Source organism: Panthera uncia (assembly GCF_023721935.1).
Source record: "Panthera uncia isolate 11264 chromosome B2 unlocalized genomic scaffold, Puncia_PCG_1.0 HiC_scaffold_25, whole genome shotgun sequence".
In the NCBI taxonomy this organism is placed as follows: Eukaryota; Metazoa; Chordata; class Mammalia; order Carnivora; family Felidae; genus Panthera; species Panthera uncia.
The window spans coordinates 14,027,957-14,041,261 of NW_026057581.1; positions in this window are offsets into that span (position 1 = coordinate 14,027,957).

Genomic DNA, 13,305 nt, shown 5'->3' on the forward strand with positions numbered 1-13,305 from the left:
TACATCACCCAAGTTTGTCTCTCCTTTTCCTTTGCCTCTTTAAGCACACACATCAGCATAAATCTTACCTTATCCAAACCCACTCACATTCCAATTCATTTACATCCCCCTGGATGGCAGGTGCATGTAAACTGGTCAGAACAGGCCATTGTAACACGGAGAGTGAGAGGAAGATGTTTGCCCAGCCATTTGTCAATTGGGTCAAAACATTGCCTTAGAATTAAGAAACATGATTTTTATGGCTTAGGAATATTTTCTTTTATTTTTTTAATTTTTTTTAAGGTTTATTTATGTTTGAGAGAAGGAGACAGAGTGTGAGGCGGGAGAGGGGCAGAGAGAGAGGGAGACACAGACTCTGATACGGGCTCCAGGCTCTGAGCCGTCAGCACAGAGCCCGACGCGGGGCTCGAACCCACGGACCGTGAGGTCATGACCTGAGCTGACGTTGGACGCTTCACCGACCGAGCCACCCAGGCGCCCCGGACTTCTTTTCTTTCTGTCACGGTGCTCACCTGAACAAAGCCAACAGCAAATCTGTTTGCTTCCAGTGACAAAATGCACCCCAAATCTGACCACTTCTCACTACACCCACCGTCGCCTGATGGGCTCTTAGACACCATCATCTCTCCCCTGGATTCCTGTATGTCCTCCAAGGTGGTCTCCCTGTTTCCCGCTACAGTCTCCTCACCACACAGCAGAGAGGGGGCTACTTTTAAAGGTGAGTCAGATCGTGTCATTCGGCTCGAAACCATCCAGGGACGTCCCCTCTCACTCAGATACAAGCTTAATGGCTTTGTAAGAGTCCACACAGGCCTCTCTAAATCTCCTCTTCTGCTAACTCTCCCCATTACTCTGTTCCATTCACCCTGGCCTCCTTGCTGTTCCTCACACAAACAAAGCAAACTCCTACCTCAGGGCCTTTGCACTTGATGTCCTCACAACTTGAAATTCTTTTTTTTTTTTTAATTTTTTTTAACATTTATTTATTTTCGAGAGAGACAGTGTGTGTGATCAGGGGAGGAGCAGAGAGAGGGAGACACAGAATCCAAAGCAGGCTCCAGGCTCTGAGCTGTCAGCACAGAGCTCCATGCGGGGCTTGAGCTCACAAACCATGAGATCGTGACCTGAGCTTGAAGACAACTTTCTGAGAAACTCATTAAACTCATTCTAAAGTCATCCAAAAATTCATGGGCTATAAGAATGGTATAATACACAGCAATGAAAAGTAATAAATTAGGACAATATATATTGATCCGAAGGTCTATCCAAGGTATAATGCTAAGTGGGAAAAGAAAATCAAACTACAAAGTAATAAGACTAGTATGATTCCATTTTTGGAAAAGTCTCAATGAATATGGTATATAAATTATAATTTTTGACCATAGACAACATAGGGAATCTCAAACCTGAATTATAAACCCCTCTATAGCTAACTTCATTAAAGTAATTAATATTGTCATAACTTTTTTAACCAATAAGAATTTTTTTTTAAGTTTTAATGTGGAAAAGTTTTCCGTGGAATATAACGTAGGCATCAAGCAACTTTTGGACTTATGACATAATATTAAGATGCAAAATTAAGTTACTAAATGCTTGAGCCAATTAGGAAAATAATTAAGTAGATAAATTAAAGAACCTCTATATTTTCCTTGCTTTGCTTATACAACTCAAAATATTTTCAAAGAGTTCAACTAAATTTAATGTGTAAATACAGCCAAATTTTCCAAAGATCCATTTTTTGGAGAGGGGAAAAAAAAAAAAAAACAGATACCAAGGAACCATTTCTTGATTTTGTTGTTTTGGAGGATGGTTCAACTTGCTAGAATTATATTAATTTTGGATACTGTGAGTTTTAGCGATCTGGAGCATTCAAAATGTCCTACCATAGGCAGGACTATGGTAGAATGAATACAATAAATGAAGTATATTAATAAATGAATAAAATAATTGAAGTAGAAGCAGACATAAGAGAATCTCAATTTCTTTACTAACAAGACAGTAAGCAAGGATCAGAAGTATGTAATTATTTTGGAATTATTCAAAATGCACGTGTTTTTTACCCACTTTGTCAATTCTTGAGATTTGCCTCAAATTTTTAAAAAGTTTTTATTTATTTATTTTTGAGAGAGAGCTGGCATGCACGATGGGGGGAGGGGCAGAGTGAGGGGGAGAGAGGATCTGAAGCAGGCTGTGTGTGGGACAACAGAGAGCCCCATGTGGGGTTTGAACTCACAAACCGTGAGATCATGACCTGAGCTGAAGGCAGACATTTAACCAACTGAGCCACCCAGATGCCCTGAGATTTGCCTCAAATTTTGAGCAAATTAGGCTCTGTACTAAAAAAATTAAATTCTGAACAAATTGGTGGTCCTATTACATCTGTAATTGCTATATAATCATTTTTAAAAAAATCTCTGAATCAATAAAAGACTAAAAGTTCTCATGTTGTTTGGATTAACAGTAATACTTAAAATTTTTTTATTATATTGGCACAAGAACAGACACTCAGATCAATGGAACAGAATAGAGAACCCAGAAATGGACCCACAAACATATGGCCAACTCATCTTGGACAAAGCAGGAAAGAATATCCGATGGAAATAGACAGTCTCTTCAGCAAACAGTGCTGGGAAAACTGGACAGCGACATGCAGAAGAATGAACCTGGACCACTTTCTTACATCATACACAAAAATAAACTCAAAATGGATGAAAGACCTCAATGTAAGACAGGAAGCCATCAAAATCCTCGAGGAGAAAGCAGGAAAAACCTCTTTGATCTTGGCCACAGCAATTTCTTACTCAACACATCTCCGGAGGTAAGGGAAACAAAAGCAAAAATGGAACTACTGGGACCTCATCAAAATAAAAAGCTTCTGCACAGCAAAGGAAACAATCAGCAAAACTAAAAGGCAACCGACAGAATGGGAGAAAATATTTGCAAATGACATACCAGGTAAAGGGTTAGTATCCAAAATCTACAAAGAACTTATCAAACTCAACACCCAAAAAATAAATAATCCAGTGATGAAATGGGCGAAAGACATGAATAGACACTTCTCCAAAGAAGACCAACCGACACATGAAAAAATGCTCCACATCACTCATCATTGGGGAAATACAAATCAAAACCACAATGAGATAATACCTTACACCTGTCAGAATGGCTCACATGAACAACTCAGGCAACGACAGATGTTGGCGAGGATGAGGAGAGAGAGGATCTCTTTTGCTTTGCTGGTGGGAATGCAAGCTGGTGCAGCCACTCTGGAAAACAGTATAGAGGTTCCTCAAAAAACTAAAAATAGAACTACCCTACGACTCAGCCATTGCACTACTAGGCATTTATCCAAGGGATACAGGTGTGCTGTTTCGAAGGGACACATGCACCCCCAGGTTTATAGCAGCACTATCGACAATAGCCAAAGTATGGAAAGAGCCCAAATGTCCATCGATGGATGAATAGATAAAGAAGATGTGGTATATATATATATATATATATGTAAGACACAAAAAATTATATATATATAATGGAGTATATATATATATATATATGTATATATATATGTATATATATATATGTAAGACACAAAAAATTATATATATATATAATGGAGTATTACTCAGCAATCAAAAAGAATGAAATCTTGCCATTTGCAACTACGTGGATGGAACTGGAGGGTATTATGCTAAGTGAAATTAGTCAATCAGAGAAAGACAAAAATCATATGACTTCACTCATATGAGGACTTTAAGAGACAAAACAGATGAACATAAGAGAAGGGCAACAAAAATAATATAAAAACAGGGAGGGGGACAAAACAAAAGAGACTCATAAATATGGAGAACAAACTGAAGGTTGCTGGAGGGGTTGTGGGAGGGGGGAATGGGTTAAATGGGTAAGGGTCATTAAGGAATCTACTGAAATCATTGCTTCACTATATGCTAACTAATTTGGATGTAAATTTTAAAAAATAAAAAATAGGGGCGCCTGGGTGGCGCAGTCGGTTAAGCGTCCGACTTCAGCCAGGTCACGATCTCGCGGTCCGTGAGTTCGAGCCCCGCATCGGGCTCTGGGCTGATGGCCCAGAGCCTGGAGCCTGCTTCCGATTCTGTGTCTCCCTCTCTCTCTGCCCCTCCCCCGTTCATGCTCTGTCTCTCTCTCTGTCTCAAAAATAAATAAACGTTAAAAAAAAATTTTTTTTTAATAAAAAATAAAGTTAAATTTAAAAAATTTTTATTATTTATTTTATAAATTATTTCTTATTACTTACAATACTAATGGGAAAATCTTACTGAGCATTAATGTAATAGCAATAATTTTACCTCAAAAATTATAATTAGTGGGGTTTTTTAATGTTTATTTATTTATTTTGAGAGAGAGAGAGATAGACCATGTGTGGGAGAGGGACAGAAAGAGAGAGGGAGAGACAGAATCTCACCTGACAACACAGAGCCCTGACACAGGACTTAATCTCACAAACCATGAGATCAACAGCTGAGCCAAAATCAAGAGTGGGACACTTAATCAACCGAGCCACCCAGGCACCCCGATAACTGATGCTTAATAAACTTTATGCTACCTAGAGATATCATATAATCGATTTTTTAAAATAAATGAATTTTGTAATAATTATTAAGAAAGCAACATCTTCTGCCTAGAAATGGGGCATAAAATGTCAGTTTTTAAATAAACAAGGAACAGTTCTAAATCCTCCTTTGACAAGCTAGTGGTGCAGAAATGTATATTAAAGTTAACATTATCCATAATTCCCTAAACCATACTCAAGATAGTGCTGATGACATATATATATATCTCTACTCCAAGAAAATGCGTGGCAAGTCCAATGTGAGGACTTTAGATCAATACAAATGAAAAATCTTATAACTTAATAATTACCAATATCATTGCACCTTCATGTAACATTAATCAAAAGCAATATTTTCAGGGGCGCCTGGCTGGTCAGTCAAAAGAACATGTGACTCTCAGGGCGCCTGGGTGGCTCAGTTGGTTAGGCATCTGACTTGGGCTCAGGTCATGATTTCATGGTGTGTGAGTTCAAGCCCCACGTCAGGCTCTGTGCTGACAGCCTGGAGCCTGCTTCAGATTTTGTCCCCCTCTCTCTCTGCTCCTCCCCCACCCCCTCTCTCTCCCTCCCTCCCTCTCAAAAATTAACATAAGAGCATATGACTCTTGATCTTGGAGTCATGAGTTTGAGCCCCACGTTGGAAATGGCGATTACGTAAACATTTTTTTAAAGAATATAAATTAGTGTGCTGTTAAGCTCTCCCAATTGCTTCAGTTTTAGATAAAAAGTTATCAAAACCCATCTACAAGTGAAGAAAACAGAATACAGTAGAGCAGCACTTCTCATTCGGGAACTTGTTAAAAACACAAGTTCCACCCACCCCCTCCCTTGACCTGCCGAATCAGAGGGGAGTCGGGTCTGGCGATCTGTTTTTTTAACAAGCTCTCCAGTGATTCGGATGCACGCTACAATTGGGGAACCACTGGGCTAAATAAAAACAATCCAAAATTATTTATTAAAAAACTATCCCATAGGACAATAGCCAAAAACAGCACTTCTCAGCATGGAAACCCGATGGTTGAAAAAAAATGAATAAATTGAATAAATTGTTGGTATTTTCCTAACGCCACACAATACCAAAAGCCGTTGTTGCGGTAGCAGACTACTGTCTTTAATTTGTTGTTTTCAGATTTGAAGTTTCAGAATTTGATCATGTAATAATGTATTCCATCAAATAATGCTATTTGTTTATTAGTAAAGTGATGTGCATATATTCAGTCAACCTAAGCTTGCTCAGCTATGCAAGGGGTTATGGGAGAATATTAGTCAGCAATTGGAAATTACTTTGACTGAGGACCCATTTAGCTAATCATGCTACTGACCAACTCTTCATCTCCTTTAAACCAATGGTCACAACTCTCATACCCCAAGTGGAGGGATACCTCTTTTATGATTAATTGTAACAGCTAGCTAATGACCTCCTACAGCCAGGATTCTTTCATTCTCCCCAAATTTACCCTCATTTTTTCAAGTTAGAGGTCCCTTCATGTGTTTTCTTTTTTTAGCGTTTATTTATTTTTGAGAGAGAGAGAGAGAGAGAGAGAGAGAGATCGAGCTTGATCGGGGGTGGGGCAGAGAGAGAGGGAGACACAGAATCCGAAGCAGGCTCCAGGCTCTAAGCTGTCAGCACAGAGCCCGACTGTCAGCACAGAGCCCGACGCAGGGCTCGAACTCACAAACCATGAGATCTTGACCTGAGACGAAGTCGGACACTTAACGGACTGAGCCACCCAGGCACCCCTACAGATCTCTTGATTTGGACCAGAAAGACACCAGTAAAGTCGTGTCTCCAAAGTTGGAAGAAAATACTAGAATGTGAATAATTGTAAAGAATAAGAACTGAAACCTTACTAATGTTTAGCATATGGCTTTGCTCTGCCCCAACTGGGCCCACAGGCAGTAAGATCATGTGCTGTACGTAGTAGGTGAGGGATCATTTAGGAAAAGTAGGATTTCTACCACAACAAGGATTTGTAATAGCCTCATTCACTTTCAGAGAATTGCGTGAATTACAGTTTACCCGTGCTAGGTAAGTCAAGTCAAGAATTATCTTATTAGAGGCGCCTGAGTGGCTCGGTCAATTAAGCCTCCGACTCTTGGTGTCAGCTTGGGTCGTGCTATCACAGTTCGTGAGTTCAAGCCCTGCATTGGGTTCTGCACTGACAGTGTGGAGCCTACTTGGAATTCTCCCTCTCTCCCTCTTTCTCTGCTCCTCCCCTGCTCTCATTCTCTCAAAATAAATCAACTTAAGAAAATTATAGTAAGTAAACTGATCTTTACTTAAGAAGACATCTTTTGTTATGGATAGAATTTGTCATTCCCAAAATCCATGTGTGGGAAGTCCTAACCCCCCATCTCTCAGGATGTCACCTTACTTGGAGATAGGGTCTTTACAGAGGTAGCCAAGTCGAAGCAAGGCTAATGGTGTGGGCTGTAATCCAACATCGACTGGCATTTGTATTACAAGAACTTTGGACATAGACAAACTCGGAGGGAAGACCATGTAAAGAAGGAGAAGGGAGAAACAGTCCTCTGCCAGCCAAGAAGAAAGGCATAGAACGGATTCTCCCTTACAGCCCCCAGAAGGAACCAACCCTACTGACATCTTGGTTTTAGCTCCAGCCTCCAGACTGTGAGACAACCAATTTCTTTTATTTAAGCCACTCTGTCCGTGGTATTTTGCTACAGAAGCTTTAGCAAGCTAAAACACCCGCCCACGAGTAAACTTCAGATGAAAGATGCTACTCATGGGGCGCCTGGGGGGCTCAGTCGGTCAAAGTGTTGGACTCTTGATTTCAGCTCAGGTCATGATCCCACGGCTCCTGAGTTCGAACCCCGAGTCAGGCTCTGCACTGACAGCACGGAGCTTGCTTGGGATTCTCTCTCTCCCTCTCTCTCTCTGCCCTTCCTCTACTCACTCACGCGTGCACGCACACGTGCACGTGCACTCTCTCTCTCTTTCTCTCAAAATAAATAAATAAACTTTAAAAATTAAAAAAAAAAAATGCTTTTTAAGACATTAGACCGGGGGCATAACAAGAAAATGACAGAGCTGTTGCTTCCCTTGCACACGGTCTTTATTAGTCATAATTTAAGGTAAAAATAATAATCTTCTAATCAGATACGACCCCAAAAATGGCCCCTCAAAAAATCAGAATTACCAAAACAATAACAAGAAAGACTTAAACTATGGTTGTTGAAAATTTGGATGATGCTGAGTACTTAAACCTCCAAAACTTCTGAGTCTCCCTCTCCAGCAGAAACAACCATCCTCCCCGCGTAATGAGGTTGACCCTACCTTGCCTGGTCTTCTGGCAACTGCCCTCCTGCCCCACTCCTCTATCGCACCCCCAAACCCACATGGAGTCGGGGCCCCCCGTGCCCCTCGGGAGCCAATTAAGAAGACAGTTCCAGGAAAAACTGAGTCTCACAGCAAAAGGAAAGCCTGGTTTGTGGAGGTTCTGAACCCTTGGGGAGTGAGTGTGGACACAGATCCCCAAGAGACTTATCCTGAAAGGGAAGAGCTCAGCGCTGACGTCATCTATATGGTGACAATCCTTACCTGCGATTCCTACGCGTGGTGCCTACAGTCTCTGCCTCTAGGAGGGACTCTCACTGCCTGCCCACTGGCCTGACTAAAACCTGAAGCCAGGGGCAGACTTGACCCAATGAAGCTGAGATGCCAGAAATTCCTCCCTGTCACACTGAGGAAGGAACCTGAGGACCCAAGGAGATAGGAATTGCAATGGATTTGTGCTCACCCATCCCTGCTGGTGGCCCTCAGTGGGCCCAGAGGATGTGACTTTCATCAGAGCTTTGAGACATAGAAGAGTGAGAGATTGAGAGAGAGAGAGAGAGAGAGAGAGGGCCTATCTCTGTGGGAACGTTGATGGAGGCTGTCCTCTGTGTAACACACATAAACTGAGAGAAGGGTCTGGATTTGGATTCCAGTTCCACACCTCACCAGCTTAGCAGACACTAAACGGCTCCAAGTCTCGGTTTGCTCATCTTTGTTTTTTTTATTTTTTATTTTCTTGAGAGAGACGGAGAGAGAAAGCAGGGGAGGTGCAGAGAGAGAGGGAGAGAGAGAGAAAATCCCAAGCAGGCTCTACGCCCAGCACAAAGCCCCATCTCAGGACCCCGGGATCACGACTGAGCCCGAATCAGGAGTCTGACGCTCAACTGACTGGGTCACGCAGCCTTACGCATCTTTCAACGGGGAGAGTGAAACCCTTTGAGGGGGTGTGTTGACAAATACTCTCATTTGTTTTCATCAGATACGGTAAGAGATGCAGACACAGAGATTATTGTAATGAAGAAAGAAGTTTATACTCACAGAGCCCTAGGAACAGGAGGTATGTCATGCAGGGACACATGGAGAAGCACCAGGGACAGTCAGGGGACAGAAGAGGGGTGAGAAGGGAGAGCATAGCTTAGGGCCTCTGTTGGGGTTTTCACAGGAAGGAGTGGGCAAGGCAGGGTACATATGCTGAGTAAGTTTGGGGCTGGGTAGTTTTGGTTTTTTCCAAGTAAAACCAATACAATATTTTTAATTTATTTTTTAATATGATTTATTGTCAAGTTGGTTTCCATACAACACCCAGTGCTCATCCCAACAGGTGCCCTCCTCCATGCCCATCACCCGCTTTCCCCTCTCCCCCACCCCCATCCGCCCTCAGTTTATTCTCAGTATCCAAGAGTTTCTTGTGGTTTGCCTCCCTCCCTCTTCGTAACTTTTCGTTTTCCCCCTTCCCTTCCCACATGGTGGGACTGGATAGTTTGAATAACTTCAGCGGGCTCTGGGCTTTAGGAGTGGTCCTTAGTTGTCCCATATCTAGCCCTGGAGTGATTTAGGGCAGGGAAAAATTGGCTTGGTGTTTGAGAATTTGATAAAGGAGATGGTTAGAGTGTTGTGGCACCGGTTGGTTTTTATATCCAAGGCAAGCTCGCAGGGGACTTATTTGCTACCTCTAGGAATTAGCTAGCCCTGGGAGGCCCAGGTTGGAGGCCCCACATGCCAGAGCATCAAGAACACGAAAACATAAAAACAAAAAAACACGTAGTCAATACACAGGGCTACCGTGAGATGGAAATGATGCAATCTTTGTAATGTCAAAGAAGAATATATTTTCTTTAAGACAACTAGAGACCAAAGCCTGAGCTCGGACGAGTCCCGTGTTTCTGTCTGGTCTCTGATCCTTGAACCACACAGGTTACTCTTACACTCAGAGGACGTGGCCTCCCTGCAGGCCCTTCTCAGCTCTTTCTTGGCTCTCTGAGGGGGACTTGGGACATTTCCCCACGCCTCTCACTCAGAAAGTCTTCCCTGGCCCTGTGCCGCATCCACTCCGTCCCTGTCACAGCTCATTGTCGGGAGAACTGGCAAGGCCGGCGTGCGGAGGGCACACAGGTGTCCTTCCTGCCCTTTAGAGACTGAATAGACAAACAGACAATGACCAGACCATTTACAACATTCAGACTCTGACCCACAACCTGCAGCACCTGCCCAGGAAACCAACCCCGTATTTACAGTGACCAGCCCCGGAAGTCAGCCTGCTCAAAAGCAGACCTTCCGGAAGTCGGACCACAACCTGGGGCAACAATCCGGGAAACCTAACAGCCCCAAATGGCCAGGACTCGTCTGATAACTGACGGCTTCGCGAAGGTTTGTCCTTGCTTCCAACTCAGGACCAATCAGAGATGACCAAATAGGTATCCCTTTCCAGTCACACAGGAAGCCCCCCCTTGTAGTTACCCTGCCTCCAGCCTCCCGGGGCCAACAGCTAATGATGAGGACACACCTGAAGCGGATCCTTTTTCTTCCTCTCAAGCTTTCTCATGTCCCTGCCTGCCTTTGAGTGTCTTTCAAAATGCAAGTCAGCAAGGCCGACTCTTTCACTACAGCAAGCCCTGAATAAATCACCTCTAATTTCCTCATGAGGTTGGTCTTTTCCGTACCTCTGATCCCTAAACACATTCAGCTGTATTTCCACACAGCCTCCACTGGCGGGCAAGGCAGAGCGGACCAGGAACGGGCTCGGAGCCCGCTCATCCACCTTTGGCCCTTCTTCTAGCTTCCAGACATCTTCAGTTCCTCTGGGGAGGGAAAGACAACATGGCACAGCCAACATTCCTCCACGTCTGCTGTCTTTAGGGTGAATACCATGCTCTGAATGCTTAAACGACAGGGCATTCAAAAGCCCAAGACACTTTCAACGACTAACTCTGAGGCAATACTTAAAGGCTACTGTGAAACTCATAAAGCTGAAACTTGACTCTTGTCTTTATATCGCGACTGTAACACCCCTAAGGAAGACAATTTAGAATTAACAGACTTAAGTGATAGAGCAATCAAGGACGACGTTTGAGCCTTAACTGTATCCTAGCGTGAGCCAACAAACTTTGAAAAATGTGGTCAGGTAACTGAGGACATATAAATGCTAACTGGATAATTGATGACAGCAAAGAATTCATGCTATTTTTATCACGTATAGTAAGAGTGTTATGTGCGGGTTTTTTAAAAAGGATTATTTTCTTTTAGAAAACAGTGAAATAGGGGCGCCTGGGTGGCTCGGTTAGTTAAGTGTCCCACTTCGGCTCAGGTCATGATCTCACAGTTGGTGAGTTTGAGCCCCATGTCGGGCTCTGTGCTGACAGCTCAAAGCCTAGAGCCTGCTTCAGATCCTGTGTCTCCTTCTCTCTGTCCCTCCCCTTTCCCACTCTGTTTCTCTCTCTCAAAAATAAACAAACATTAAAAAAAATTATATGTTAATCATGCTGTTTTAACCTTGGGGCCTTGCTAACCCAGAGGGACTGCCCCTCCCAGGATTAGCCAAAACCTAGAGACAGTAAATGACTTGCCTGGGAGAGTGCCTTTCAAGTGCAAAGCAGCAATCCAGAGCTCACACATCCCACTACTTTCTTTATCAGACTCACTCCCTCAGGACCAATATTCCCCTGTGGTAATCGCCCCAGGGCAGGTGCAGACAACTCAGGACAACCCTACCCCCAAAGCCCACTGAAATGATTCCAGGGAGCCAACCCTAAGCCTGCTTACCCTGTCTTCCTGTTCCTCCCCCATAGAAACCACCATAAAGGCTCTGGCCTACATCTTCCCCTCATTCTCTGCTTCTCCTGAATGGCATACCCTACTCTCTTGGAATCTGTGAATAGAACGAATTATCTTTTCGATGGCGGGCATCTCCTTATCAGGATGAACTCACCGTACTTGAATAATAATAAAACCTCCATTTTAAAACAGAAGTCTATTTTGAAACTCAGAAGCTAAGATCTACTTTTATTTTTCTTTATATTGTGACTGTAACAAGTCTTCCCTAAGGGACTGAATTCGGAATGTCCTGTAGCCCGAACTGGGTGACGCAAGTTGGGTAGAAAAAAAACCCCATATCAGCAATTATCCCATGATAATGATAATAATGATAATTATCTTAAGTGCAGAGTAAGCATCCAGGAAATATTGTTGATTAACCAATTTTGCTTATTACCCAAGTACCTTAAGTAAGCTTTTCTTCGTTAATAGATAAAAATAAGTATGCTTTTATTTTCCTCTCCTCCCTGCCACTGATCAAGTGCCCCTAAGTATTTTTGACACATTGAAATCCATTTTGATCTACTTACTGTTATATTTGTGGGATTCTTCTTCCATCCTCTATCCATGGCTTCACTGATGTCTCAGAAGAGAAAATATTTATACTACGCTTTTGTGAAAATATATTTATCGAATTTGTATCGTGCCATTTCTTCCAAAGGAGAAATATTCAAATAAGGAATATTTAAGTTCAAAATAGCTATTCAGATAGATTCATGCAAGATTATTGGTTTTGGTAATTTTTTTTAGCTCCAGAGCTGGCTGAAGAAAGCCATCTAGATATGTTCATTTAGAAATAAGACTTGTATGCTGGAATAAAGGCCTATGTTTACAGATTTAAATATGTACATTTATGTATAATTATGTGAAGTTATAAAGACAAAATATAAAAGTTGTACTGCTGTGATTAAGGAATCTTGCCAATTCCCTAGAAGTGAAAAAGAAAAAAAAGAATGTAAGCATCTTCATTACATAAAATTTAAAGGGTGCATTAGTTTTCTAGGGCTGTTATAACAAGTACTGCTGAAGCCACAGAAATTAATTCTCTCACAGGTCCAGAGGCTAGAAGTTCAAAATCAAGGTGTTGGCAATGTTGGTAGCTCCCAGAAGCCTTGAGTAAGATCTGTTGCGTGCATCTCTCCTAACTTCTAGTGGTTGCCCACAATCCTAAGTGTTCCTTGACTTACAGATATGTCGGTTCAATCTCTGACTTCCCTCCCTGGATGTGTCTTTATTAACATCACCTTCTCTGTCTCTCTGTGTCTCTGTGCATTGTTTTTTATAAAGACCCCAGTGATTGGATAAGGACCCACCCTAATCCAGTATGACCCCCTCTTAACCAATTATACCTGCCACGACCCTATTTCCAAATAAGGTCACATTCCAAGGTTCTGGGAAAACATGAATTTTGGGGAGACACTATTCAACCCAACATCAGGCAGAAATATAGATAAGTGAAAATACCTAGAATCACATTCCATAGCACAGAGATAGGGGCTAGGTCTATACCTGGAATACAATATAAGATGTGACATTTATCTGTATGATCTAAAATGAAATCAAATCTGGACTCAGATCCATAGCATCCACTTTTCCACAATTCACCTGC